This window comes from Cicer arietinum, chromosome 5, assembly GCF_000331145.2.
Source record: "Cicer arietinum cultivar CDC Frontier isolate Library 1 chromosome 5, Cicar.CDCFrontier_v2.0, whole genome shotgun sequence".
In the NCBI taxonomy this organism is placed as follows: Eukaryota; Viridiplantae; Streptophyta; class Magnoliopsida; order Fabales; family Fabaceae; genus Cicer; species Cicer arietinum.
The window spans coordinates 51,537,538-51,551,704 of record NC_021164.2 but is presented as its reverse complement, the minus strand read 5'-3'; the positions used below and the strand labels follow the sequence as shown (position 1 = coordinate 51,551,704).

The 14,167-nt window shown below is 27.0% G+C and overlaps 1 pseudogene; it reads right to left on the bottom strand.

The window, feature by feature from the left end:
- Positions 1–11,250: 11,250 nt before the first annotated feature.
- On the bottom strand, positions 11,251–13,412 carry LOC140920502 (uncharacterized; annotated as a pseudogene).
- Between the last annotated feature and the right edge of the window lie 755 nt (positions 13,413–14,167).

Genomic DNA, 14,167 nt, shown 5'->3' with positions numbered 1-14,167 from the left:
AGAGTGATTCCATTTGTAGTAGTTGTGATCGTTTAGGTGCGGAGCAATAAGAACCAGGTCGGGATTCTCACCAGGGTGTAGATAATAAGGATTTCGGGGGTTATGGTTGGATCTTGAACGACCGGTGATGGTGGTGGTTGTAAAAGAACATCATAAAGATCGTTGTGAATGTTCATCTTGTGATGAAATTGGGAGGAAGGGAAGGGAGGTATGTGTGGAAGGTATGGACGGAAATTTTGTTTTTGTTTTGCGTCTGATACCGTATTACTGAATAAATGTCGTTATTATTTATTATGACTAGTCAAAGAATACAAATTGGGTTTATATATTAATAAACCATAACTAAATAGCTATAAATAAAGAGTATTGACCAATAACTCTATCAAAAATATTAACTACTCATAATAGCCTAATTAATTGTTATCTAATATTTAATCTAATAGTATAAAATAAAAAAAGTTTGCAAATGTGATAAAAATTAAAGTGTCCAAAATAATAATGTATCTGGTGTAACGTTGATGACACTTAAATCATTGATTGAATATACATTAGACTGAAACTAATTTGTCAATCTAAATCAAACTAATACTACATCGAACGAGAAACTGAAACAACATTGCCTAAAGACGACAAACAAAACATGATACCAAAACTAAGAAATCACATAAGAACCAAAATTATATGAGAACCACTTATTTGGATAAAAGAGATAACAATGATTTAGATAGATGATTCCGATGGATCCTAAATTTAGAGGAGTGATGGAGTTAGTGCACAAGTTACTCTTTTAATTGACTTATTCCATTTAATACATTATTATAAATATTGAATTTTGACTATTCAATTGTTTATTAGTATCATTATATTAATGATTAAATACACAAAGTTTAATATAATTCAAAATTTATAGCTACGTAATTTGATCTTCGAATATTTACTTATATTTTAAAAAAATTTATTAAACATTCATTAAAAATATTCAACGAAGAAATAGTAATCACTTAAATACTATTTTATTACTTAACTTACTTTTGAACTTCAATTCAACCATTTAACTCTAAAACGACTCAATTTGGTATCTCTCTTAATACAAGTTTGTCATTTATATGAAAATCGTAGTGTGTAATGTCTCACTATGATTTTCATAAATAATTCAAATTAAATTTGTAAAATGGTACAATGGTCCGAGAAATAGAAACCAGTTTGGTTACAGCCTCTCCGTACTCATTGATTTCATTCTCAGAAATTCGAAATGTTGACAAGAATTACTTATTTGGTAAATTTATTTCAATTTGTCATTGTTATTTTATTTTAGTTATTCACAGTTTAATCATTATTATTATTTTTAAATAGATGTCATGAGAGTTTTAGTTGGAGTGAGACAAGACAAAGTTTATGAAAGGAATGGTGTCAGTCTAAAATTTAAAGTTATTGAGTTAGAGTCAGATGGGTGAGCCTTTTTATACTATATAGATTTTTTCAGTATTTAATAACTTTCTCTATTAATTATTAACTAATTTTATTTTCTTTATGTAGTATAAGGATTGAACGTGCACTGTTTTGACCATATGTTGATGAACTGAATGCATATTTGCAATCCAGTTATAATCAAAATGTTGTTGTACTTACTCAATTTCTAAAAGTGAAGATGTTTAATGGTAAAAGCCAACTACAAAATATAATGAATTGTACTAAGCTTTTATTCAACCTTGAAATTCCTGAGTCAATTTCTTTCAAGCTCAAGTATGGTTAAAAGTAAACTACAAGCACTACCAACTAACTTATTCAATTTTTTTAATTTATTTTTTTATTGAAATACTAATTTTATACTACATTATCATCAGACACTCGCATAACTTTGGTTCGCCAACTCAACCATTGAGTCATAAGAATGATATTTCTCATTTGAATTTAGAAGAAGAATTTTTAAGTTTTTTCCAACACATGACTATAGAGGAACTTAAGGATTGTCAAAATGTAATTTTTACAGTTTCAATGTCATATCTATTACAGTTCATTTAGTTTTCTTTATAATGTATTTTATTTATAATTTTTATTTTTTTTGTAGGACATGATTTGTGTTGTCTTTGGTACACTTAAACATATTCTTGTTGAAGATGATTGATGGTATGGAGCATGTGTATGCAACAAAGGAGCTGTTATTGAATCTAAAAGGTTTTTTTTTTTTTTTTTTGCCTAAAATATAAGAAATATGTATGGACAATTGTGCCGAGGTGTGTTTAACAAATAAAATTCATTTATGTTAATTTATCAATTCCTTATACTATTATTGATGTTAACAAATTTCATTACCTAATTTTGGTAAAAGATATCGTATCAAGGTTAGAGTCGTTGATGATACTGATTCTGCTATGTTTGTCATATTTGATCATGACGAAATTTCGCTAACAAACAAATCATGTCTAAATTTGCTTCATGAAATGGATCAAGTCAGTGTATTTTCTCAATTTTATTGTATCTTCAACCTTTATTTATTATTGATGTGGTCTTGTTATGTTTATTTCGATGATCTAAATTAATATTTTTAACAACAATGTGAATATTAAGATACACAATCTGACACCGTGCCAAAAGAAATTGGAGATTTGATTGGAAAGCAGTTGCTATTTAAGATAGAAGCAAAAAATAATGTGAACTCAAATTTTGAAAAATCATTTCGAGTCAAAATTTGTGGTGATTTGGATATTATAAAAAAAATTCAAATATGTTGCTCTTGACAATGTTTCTATTCTTTTACCTTTTGTAAATTATTTTACTTATCTAAATCAATATGTATTACTTTCTGATTTTCACAATTCGTGATTAAGGTTGTTGTTGGTCTTGATAACGATGTAGAAGATGGTGTAACGAATGATTTGATAAATAAGTTTGAAGAAGAAGCTACTCATCAGAAATATCAAATCCCAAACCCTGTCCCTGTACTCGTACCATTTGAACATGATTCTGATGATTGTACCCCTCTTAAAAGGGAATTCATGGAAGTTGTTGATGATAATGATAGAGTCAATTCAAAGAATGTGAAAAACGTCAAAAGTGAGAAGGAGTGAAAATCAAGTTTCGTATAAATAGAGGTGTCTCTACTTTGTTATACATTTTTTATTGTTTATGTTTCTAAATTTTGCCTTAAATATTGTATTGAATATCTTTTTGTAAGGTTTGTCGTAATAACTCTGATTCTAAATTCTCTACTAAATACTTGGTGCCACAAAATTAGATTGAATCTACGTGAACTCGATTTTTTAGGCAAATATAGAATTTATTTAGTAATTAAAAAAAAAAACAGTCCATGACCTCACGATTTGACTTTTTGTTGTTGTTGAAAATAATGGTTTTTCAAATACTAGCAAATCCATTACATCACAATTTGACAGTTGTTGGGAAGTTTTTAAAGCAACCACCACTTCAAATTGTTATTTTTTATTGTTTATGTTTCTAAATTTTACCTAACAAATTGTAGGTATCTATATGTCTGTAGTCCAACATTTATTTGCAAGGTCTATCGTAATAACTCCGATTCTAAATTCTCTACTAAATGATTGATGAGAAAAATATCTATGAAAGGCACGTCGTCCAAACAAAAAAAAAAGGAATTATTTAGGTAAATATAGAATTTATCGAGGAATTTAAAAAAATACAATCAATTCCACCACGATTTGACAGTTTCTTTTGTTTGAAAATAACAGTTTCTTTGGTTTTTCAAATACTACGTTATCAAATCTATTATATCACGATTTGACAGTTTTTTGTTGGTGAAAGTAATGGGTTTTTCAACTACTACTTTAGCAACCACTATCACCGCTTCAAATTGTCAATGAATATCACATAAATTTAATTAAAAAATTTATTTTATTTTATGAATTGACTCTCTAACGTTTGTTTGTGAGAAGATTCATCTAATAAATCTGATTTTAAATTCTCTATTAAACATTTGCCGCTACAAAATTAGATTAAATCTACAGCATACTCAAGCTTTTACACATGGATACAAACAACTCAACTTCTAGAAAAGAGTGAGAAAAAAAATAATGAAAGCGAATTCATCTAAACAAAAAATATTAAAAATTCAAAGTATGTCTTTAATGTCAATGCCCATAAAATTATGTCTTAAATGTCAACGCTAATTCAAAATTGATATATTATATAAATTAATATAATAATATGTTTATCAAAATAGTAATTTGTATCCGTGCGACGCACGAGTTACACACTAGTTTGTATTAAAATTGACTTAAACTCATTTAACTAATGGTTAAGTGTCATCTTCTCTCTCAACTATACTAGTGTAGTGTGTAACGAATTTTCATAAATATATTATTGTATTAATTTATATATATCAATTCTCATATATTTTATTGACATTGACAACCATACTTTGAATTTTATCATCAATTCAATGGTAAAATAAATTTAGTCTAAAAGTAAATAATCTAAATATAAGTCACTTCAAATACAAAAGAAAACGATTGACTTTGACTCCGATGTAAAGATGAGTATCTAAATATAGGTCAATTCAAATACAAAAGAAAACGATTGATCTGATTTAAAGATGAATAAGTAACTGAATAGTAAATTTTTATTTTTATTACTCAACTTAATATGTAACTTATATGAAATACATGACATTTAAGAATTTATATAAATTTTGCTTCAGTGTATCAAGTGACAAAATATCTTTCATTCTAGTACTACTTCTTGTATTGTTGTAGATTAAATACTAAAGATAAATAATCTTCTCATTACAAAAAAACAATTACAATACACATAAAAATTATTATTATCTTTTATCTTTGAATTTGCATGTTAGTCTTCATGAATCCTTTTTTATTTGCGTGATATTTAACAATAAATTTAGAATGTAAAATGTATAGTACAATAGTAAAATGGAAATGTAACCATTAGAAAACAAAAAAGTAAATTCATATCCAAACAAACATAACATGCAAAACAAATGAAAATTGATAGAAATTTAATGTATGAATCTAACATTGCAAAACTAACAAAGTTCAGTCAAAACAAATGCTACCATGGTTTAATTCAAAACAAAATGACAAAATATTAATCTAGATCATCAAAATAAACATAAACAGAACACATCAATAACAAAGTTCGAAGATTCAATAAAGTTGAGAAAATATACTCACTCGAATAAGTACCGAGAGAATGTGATCAAACTGATTTCTAATTCTCGGACCATTGTACCATTTTGCAAATTAAATTTGAATTGGTGTCCGGTTGTTCTATTTGTTCGAGAGTTAGACGTAACTCCAAAAGAACGAAAGTTGTACACAGCTCCCTCACAAATATTAGTCTCAAATCGAGAAATAAGAGTTTTTCGAACGGTTGTTTGAATTTTGTCACCTTCAAAATATGAAACTCAAATTTGTTAAATTAACAACATAACAAAATCAATTTGTGTATAATTTAAAACTTTGAATTTATAAAAGAAATAATTAAACCTTGTCATCCATTAATACCATCATAAAATTTATGTTTGACATTTAGATCAAACAGAAATCACAATCGCACAACCCTAACAACCAAATTCCATGACTTCTTTTTTGGAGAAATTGAATCAACAAAATTTGATTTTTGTTCAGGCATATAAACACAAAAATGAATAAGGATTCTTTGGTAAGGGAAAATTAGAAAGGAATTGTGTATAAATAAGATAATATGGATGATAGTTATAAGAGAAGCCACGAAAATGAGAGATTTTTTAGGAGAGACATTTAATAGTACGACAAATAAGAAGAAAATTCGGAAGACACACAAACATTAAATTTATGTAATCTTCATTAATAATTTGAAGTTGTGGTTGTTAAAATAGTGTTTAAAAAACCATTACTTTCAACAAATTTTAATTGTATTTTTTGTGTGTGAAATTAATTGTATTTTTTTTAATTCATACATAAATTTTCAACTATCAATAAAAATGTTCTTTTTTCTCTCAATAAAAGAACGATATAATAAATCTTCTTCTTATTTTTTGATTTGCCAATAAATTTTCATGTCTAAAAAAACTGTCAAATCGTGATGGAATGAAAATTTTATTTTTTCTTTCAAAAAAAAAAACTGCAAGGTGGTTGTGTTTTATTTTTTTCTTTCAGTAGAATTTTATCTTCTTAAGTCGGTTAAAATGTATATTTTAAGTCGGTTCTGTGTCCGATGTTAACAACAAACGACTTAAAATTATGTAATTTTTTAACTCGTTTCATGAACCGATTTAACATAGTTTTGTCATGTTAAGCCGATTCAGCTTAACCGACTCAAACATCATAAATTCAGTTCAACAAATCATATTTTTAAGTCGGATCTTTTGATCAACTGACTTAATAGATAGAATTAAAATAATTATTTGCTTTATTTTTCATTTTATTTTTATGCTCCTTATCCATACAGTTTCTCTTATTACATTTCAAATCAGAGTTTTGTAAATGAACAACAGTTTTATATAACCATATAATAACTAAAATATACGTTCTTACAAAAAATATAGAGTACAAAGAATATGTATCTCATTTATGATTAACCTTGACAGACAAAAAAAATAGATGTCCATTAACAAAATTACAAAATCAAATTGTATCAATATTCAATAGACATATATTAACATTGTCATTTCTTTCAATTAATTCTAAAATAAAATCCAGGCAACGTTTTCGAACTTCTTTTATTTGATCCGGATGAAATGATCTCGAGTTATCAAATATCTGAATAAAAAAACACAATCAATATCGGCTGAATATTAAAAGATACCATCAATAAGAACTTATAATTTTTTATATACGAATATAAAAAAAACACAATCAGTAACAATTTTATTAAAAAAAATGAGTTTGACATTTAACTTTTTTATTATTTTATTTCCCATGCTATATACTATATAGCTCTCAACTAAGATGTTATTATCACTTATGACTATTTATACTAATCATTCTAGCAACACGTAAGATGTCAAGATTATTATTATATATCAACAATTATAATAGTAGAAAATTATAAAAAATGATTTACAATAATATCTCTACGTAAATAAAAGTTTATTATTCAATAAATAAGTGGCCATGGTTGTCAAGTATTAGAGTAAATTAGGAGTAAATGCATTTGCAAGTGTTCGTTAGAGAATAGGGAATGTTTAGAGTGCAATGGTTAGTATAGTGGAAGATAAAACGCTAGTGGAGGAAGTTAGAGTAAACCAACGGGTAAATGCACTTGCAAGTGTTCACGATGTTAGAGAATCGGGGAGCTTTAGAGTGTGGTGAGTACAATGGAATATAAAACGCTAAATGGAGGATGTAAGTGCAGTTGCAAGTGTTCAAAGTTAGATAATAGGGAAGCTTTAGAATGCTAGTATGTGGAAGATAAAACGCTAAATGTATGTGCAAGATAAAATGTTAAATGGATGAAGTAAGTTCGGTTGCAAGTGTTGACGAATTTAGAGAGAAGGGAATGTTTAGAATACAGTGGTTAGTACAGTGAAAAGGTAAAAAGCTAAGTGCACGTGATTAACCTGGTTATCAATGTTAAACAAGTAATTTTTTATTTTTTTTATTTTTATCATCTCTTTTAAATTGGTTGCTGATATAATTGTATTAAACGTGTTTCATCTATTTACAAAATTCATCTATTTACAAAATTGACACCGCTTTCTTTTGTCAACTGCTTTATGCAACAATGGTGGTACCAAAACATACATCCGTCTCACTTGTTAAATCTAGTGTCACGTAAACACTTAATTCATCCTATTAAAACTTCAATTTTCTATTGGTGTTTATATTTGCCTAAATACTCTAATTAAGTCAAACTTGCACAAATATCATCATTCCTTTATTATATTGTATAGATTAAGAATTTATGTAAATCTTTTTCTTCTTTCCCACACTTTTCTTCAGATTTTTATACCTTCTATCCTCTGGAGTCATACATTGCTAGTGTTTCGCTATGCTTATTTTGTTCACTTTGTTTTCATAGCCTTCACTAAAAATCTTCCTTTTTAAATTTTGTTTTTGAACGAGATGGTTGTTTTTGTTTATTAGATGCATTGTTATTTGCAGCGGCAGATGTTAAACTTTTAAAACTGGATGGTTAAACTTTTAAATTTTTAATATATAAATAAAAAATATAATATTATATTGTATATAAAAATTTTAAATTGTAAATTTATAAAATTTATATTGGAGAATATAGTAGATAAATTTTAGTTGATATTTTTAATAATTAAAAATTATTTGGTATTTAGAATGAAAATTTTATTTTATTTTAGAATTATAGTGGTTTTTGTAATATTTTTTATAAATTATTTTTTTTTTGGAATTTTTATAATAAAGATTATAATTTGGTATACTAAAATGGATATATTTTATCGAAAGTTGTAACAAGAAAAGATGCACTAGCATGTCATCTTCACATGTTAGACTCAATCATACATCTCGACAACGATAATCCAACGACCACAATTCAACTCATAAAAACAATTATTCTCATAAAATGCAAGAATTATAAATTCTAAAATTACAACAACATACACTACAATATCTATATTAATTAGCATATCTATTAACATATATCATGTCAGATCTAGTCTGAATTCATCAACCGATTATCATATATCAAACCACAAAAAACCACAATTATCTTATAGACTTATCTAATTTGGTTTTTATAACTTTATCACAATTAATAATAATTCATTTCTTAAAATTTTTTTAATATAAATATTTTTTTATATGAAACTTAACTACTTCCATATATTCAATCAAATTCACATGCAAAAGTTTCCTCAAAATTATATATAAGATCACAATTTTACACCATCATTTTATACTCATCCACACAAATATAACAAGAAGATAAGGAGAAATGTGTAGTGGGATTATAAGAGTAATTTCAAAATTTATATAAAATTTTGGATGACCTTGTGTGAATGGTTTGTACATGAAGTTAAGGACTGACTCTTGTTTGGTCCATAAAATATATCAAATAGATTCATAGATCAAATTATAATTAAAACGTTTCTTATAAATAGAATAAAAATAACACTATTTTTTTAAAAAATTATTGGGAGCTTTGGGTGGTTGTATTTAAGGATGTCTTAAAAATTAGACCCTAATAAAAAAATGCAATTTTAATAATTAAAAACTATTAGCACAAAAACTTCAAACTACTTTATTTAAATTGTTTATCACATTTCAATACTGAAGTAGCAATGTCGGATAACAAGGGTTTAAATTGTGACCGTTTTAAAATTTTGATTCTTGGGCTTAATTTAAATTAACTTAAGATCAACTTTGGTTGAAACAAAATATACAGAATGTTCGGGATATGTTAGAAGTAAATAAACCATATTAATTCTAAGTTAAATGTGATTTGTGTATGCAAATAATTAAGATAAGATATTGAAAGATCACACAGAAAAAGTATATTGGTTCACCCAACTTAGGCTAGTTCAATCCTCACAACTGTGAGATTTTTACTATGTACTTCAGAATAAGAATGTTCTCATTCACATCTTTTCTCTTGATCACATTTCACCTTTCAACCTAGAAGTGATTTTTACAATCACTTTTCAACATAGAAATGATTTTTACATTCACCTTTCGACCTAACATAAGAGATGGAATTGAGCTACAAATGTTGTGTGTGATAAAAGTGTGTAGGATCTAATGATTCTCAACTCTTAGTTTGAGATAAATAAAGACAAGTTCAGTAAATGATTATCCACAAATATAGTGAAGAAAGCTGGAGTTTGCTTGAAGATTTTTTTACTTGTTCTTACTTAAACAAGTGTTGGTAGATTGAAAATTGAACTTTTTCCTTAATCTTCCAATTGATCTTGAATTTATAGATGATAAGAAACGTTGAATATTCAGTGTAAACTTAATATATCCGTTAGACACATCAAACAAGTGTCATATCTGTTTTAAGACAATTAAACACATGTTTATATTGTTGTCTAGCACATTCTTGGCAAACTAATAATGTTCTTGATTTTGGATCTGATGGAAAATGTGAATGAGTGAGTGAATGAGCTGCAAAATATCAAACTTTTAGCTCAAAAGCATGCAAAGCTTTCTGCAAAAGGATGCAACAATTTTGTACTACTTTTCTTGTTGTCCTTGCTCACAATTCATCAATCTGGAGATTAATCTAGTCAATAATCTAGAGGTTGTTTTCCTCACTTGGGCATTCAACTCGAGTTATGAGTTTGACCATGATTTGAGCAATCTTGATACTCTTTAACTTGTGGTTTGAACTGTGGAAAATAATTTTTCTTGACTTTATATTTAATAGGGGAAAACAAGAATGTTCTTTTGATCAATCTGTCATCAATTTGGAGATCAATCTGGGTATCGTTCTATTGAACATTCTGCATGCTTGTTTTAGCAAGTAGGCCTTCAAATCTTGACTTTTTATTGCTCATTAAATGTTGGAAAACTCTTGTGTAAAATGTCAACTGATTTATTGTATGTTGTCCTTCCAAGAAGATCCTTATTGTCAATTATTTTTGTAATAGAAAAATCATAACATTCAATAAGAGAACATTATTTCATAACAATTGAGAATGTTGTCTTCTATATGAGAGGGTAAATCTTTTGTTGAAATGATACTTCCTACATTTTCTCTTGCGTTACACATGTTGTGTTTTGTCTATCAAGTATCCCTGAGATACTTAGCATAGGTATGAATGTATCATGCACTTTTTTTTTTTTTTTGTGAAGATGTTATTTTAAAGATGCACTAATCATTCTCTTGAATGATTGATATATGATATATTTCTTTTGAGATTCTTTCATTATTGAGTAGATATTTATGCACTTGTTGATGTGAATGGCTTCTTGCTTGTCTACTTATGCAATTCATGTGTCCTTAAATAAAACACAAGTGCAATCATTAGTAGATCATCATTCATAAAACTTAATCATTTATTTCATAAAGTTTTGTCATTAAAACATATATTAAAAATGTTTTAAGTCTCCATATTAGTATTGTTTTCAAAAGATCATTCTCAATTGTTATCAATGTTAATCAATTAAGCCTTTCTTGTAATATGGTAGACTACAAGTAAACTTCAATTTTGATTTTTTTTTTGGCAGAAACAAATGTAACGTGAATAGTCAACAAAATTCTATATGCAATAATTGTATTAGAAAACAATTTAAGCCTTTCAAAAATCTTAAATATCACTAGGTCCTATTTTTTCTGGCAAGATTTCTCTTAGTAACTTCAACTCTATAAATAATTCATTCCATCAATATTAAATTGCTCATTATATTTCAATGCATGTTCAAAATGACTACAACAAGACTTCAAAGTTGCATCGAACAATGATCGTAACTTGTGAGAATTAAACAAGAAACCAAAAATACTTCCGTACTCTTCATATTGCTCAAATCTATTATCAAGAGCAACACCGACTTGGATCAACAAAGTAAAGAAGATAATTAACTCTAAAAGATTCTTTTCTAGATAGCTCAACTGATAGGGTATTCAAATTTTTGTCACAATATATTTTTTTTCGAATTATACGCCTTTGAGAAAATACTAGATCGTTATTTAATTCAATAGCCATTTGCTTAGCATTGTCTATGGCATTATAAAAACAATTTTTCTATATCTTAAAAAAAAAAAAACCAACCCTTTATTTTGCATAGCAACATTAATAAGCCAAATTAACGGCGGAATATTTCAAACCCAAATCATTATAGCCATTAAAAACTAAAAATAATCAGGCTCATTTGTTGTTAAGGACTTTGCCTCACTTCTTATTTTAGTATCAAGATCTTTTTTGATACTTCAAGTAAAACTTCTTTAAAATATATATTTGAGCTCTTATAGCTTTGACACTATCTACACGTAATGAGGACCTAAAATGAGTTAATTAGGAGGAAAAACAAAGCTTCTTTAAATAGTTTTCTAATACAATTATCTCTTAGAATTACTTATCTTATGGATCATTTTCTCCTAAAATCACTTAACTAAAACTCTGAAAATATTTACCTTATGGATCATTTTCTCTTAGAATCACTTATCTAAAACTCTGAAAATACTTACCTTATGGATCATTTTCTCCTAGAATCGCTTATCTTATGGGTCATTTTCTCAAAAGTGCTTTTGTGACTAATCACTTTTCACATAACTTGCATTTCATAGTTTTCTTTGCATATTTGATTTCCTCTCATTTTTCTAATCAATTTAGGCTTTTGAACTTCCAAAAACGGACATGTATAGAAGAAATAACATCAAAAATAAGTTTGCAAGTGAACTTTTGGATCAAACAATTGCAAGTGAAAAACATGATGAAACCCATATTTTTTTTCTGCAAAAACAACAACAGTGAATTCAATATTCCACCAAAATAATAGCAATTAATCACCCAAATAAACTTTCTCATACATATTATAACATTTACAAACAATCAACAACTCAAGATTTGCAACAAAATAAACCTAAAATTTCAAATATCTCAATAACATAAAATACTAAAATAGAAATTAATAACAAAGATTACCATTTGGTGACAAACTCTGAATACCAAATGATGTGGATTTCCGTTGATTCTACAAGAGATGAAGGATCTATCAAATGATTTTTCCCATAAAGTAACAAATGAAAAGGTAAAATGAGCAAAAGATGGATTAAGTGGAGAAGATGAAGTAGGTGTCACAATTAATGATGATTGATAAGCCAATATGGAATCGCCATAATGGTAAAGAAGCTAATGATAATGATAAGATTCAAACAAGTTCTAATAAAAAAACTCAAAAAAGAGACAAATCTCACCCGTCATTATCATCTCAGAAATTCATTCATTTCAAACTTATCGAAAAAATGAAACTCGCATTTAAAGAAATATTTACCTTATTCCTAAAATGGGGGCCAAAGTCAATTCTCTAGGTCCATATTGGGCTTACACCATTTAACTAAACTTATTACAATTCAAATTAGAAAGAAATAAAATTAAACACTATTATAAAGTTTTGACTTAAAATATTCTATGTTTTTTTTTATCCTAATTAGCTCATTTTAGGTCATCATCAACATGACTCTCCTAATGAATGGATGACAATTATTTTTCATCAACACGACTCTCCCAACGAATGAATGACACTGATTTTGGAGTCAGTCATTTTACATTATCTTTCAAAATTTGTCATCTCTTTGTAGAATTACCAAAAATTGTATAAATGTGTTGGAACAATTCTAAAAGAATCTTTAGCTTTAACACCATAGTTAAACATATCACACAATGCCAAATTAGGACTATGAAAATCCAAAGGAATATAAAAGGCTCTCATATTTATGTCTAAAAGCTTCTTTTGTACATTTTGGTGTTTTCCTTTCAAATTTGACTCATAATCATAACCTTGTCCTCGCACATCGAATAGTTCAAAATAAGATTTTTCAATTCATTTTGTAAAACATCAAATAGTACTTGGACAATTGTATCATTGACATTCAAAAATCTTAATAAAGATTCCTCAATGGTAATAAAGTTTGAAGAAACATCTCCATATCTTATTATCAAAGACATTTGCTCTTGATGACTAACATCAGAAATGTAATCAAGTATCACTAACAAATACTTTGCTTGTTTGAATTTTCTAATGATTTAATTTTTAATTGCAAAACAAACAAAAATATTAACTTGTTTTGTATGTTATGCCCAAGATAATAAAAGTAAACATTATTGTAACATCTCACTTTTTGAGAACATTTACTACAGAAAATACTTATTTACTTTAAAATCAAATAATGATTTTATTCATACATTTAATAAAATAGTGAATTAGAGTAGCTGTAGTTACAATGAATAAATCTAATGTGTAAAACAAATGTAAACTCGTAAAGCAAGACTCTTGGTTTTTTAATATCCAAAAAATAAATCCTAGCTTGTCGCAACTCTAAGCGTTTGTAGATAACTCTTCTAACAAGTCTAACATCGGTACAAAAGTACATCGGAACTTCCAACTGAATGTTACTTCCTCATATTAATTTCTATTAGGTTGATATGTGACATTATTCGCTTGAGTAAAACTAAATGTGGCGTCATGTCGAATGTAAGAGTTATCTCCAACTAATAACCACGGTACAAATAAGCACATGTAAACATTTATTATTGTAAAAAATATAAATAAATTATATACTT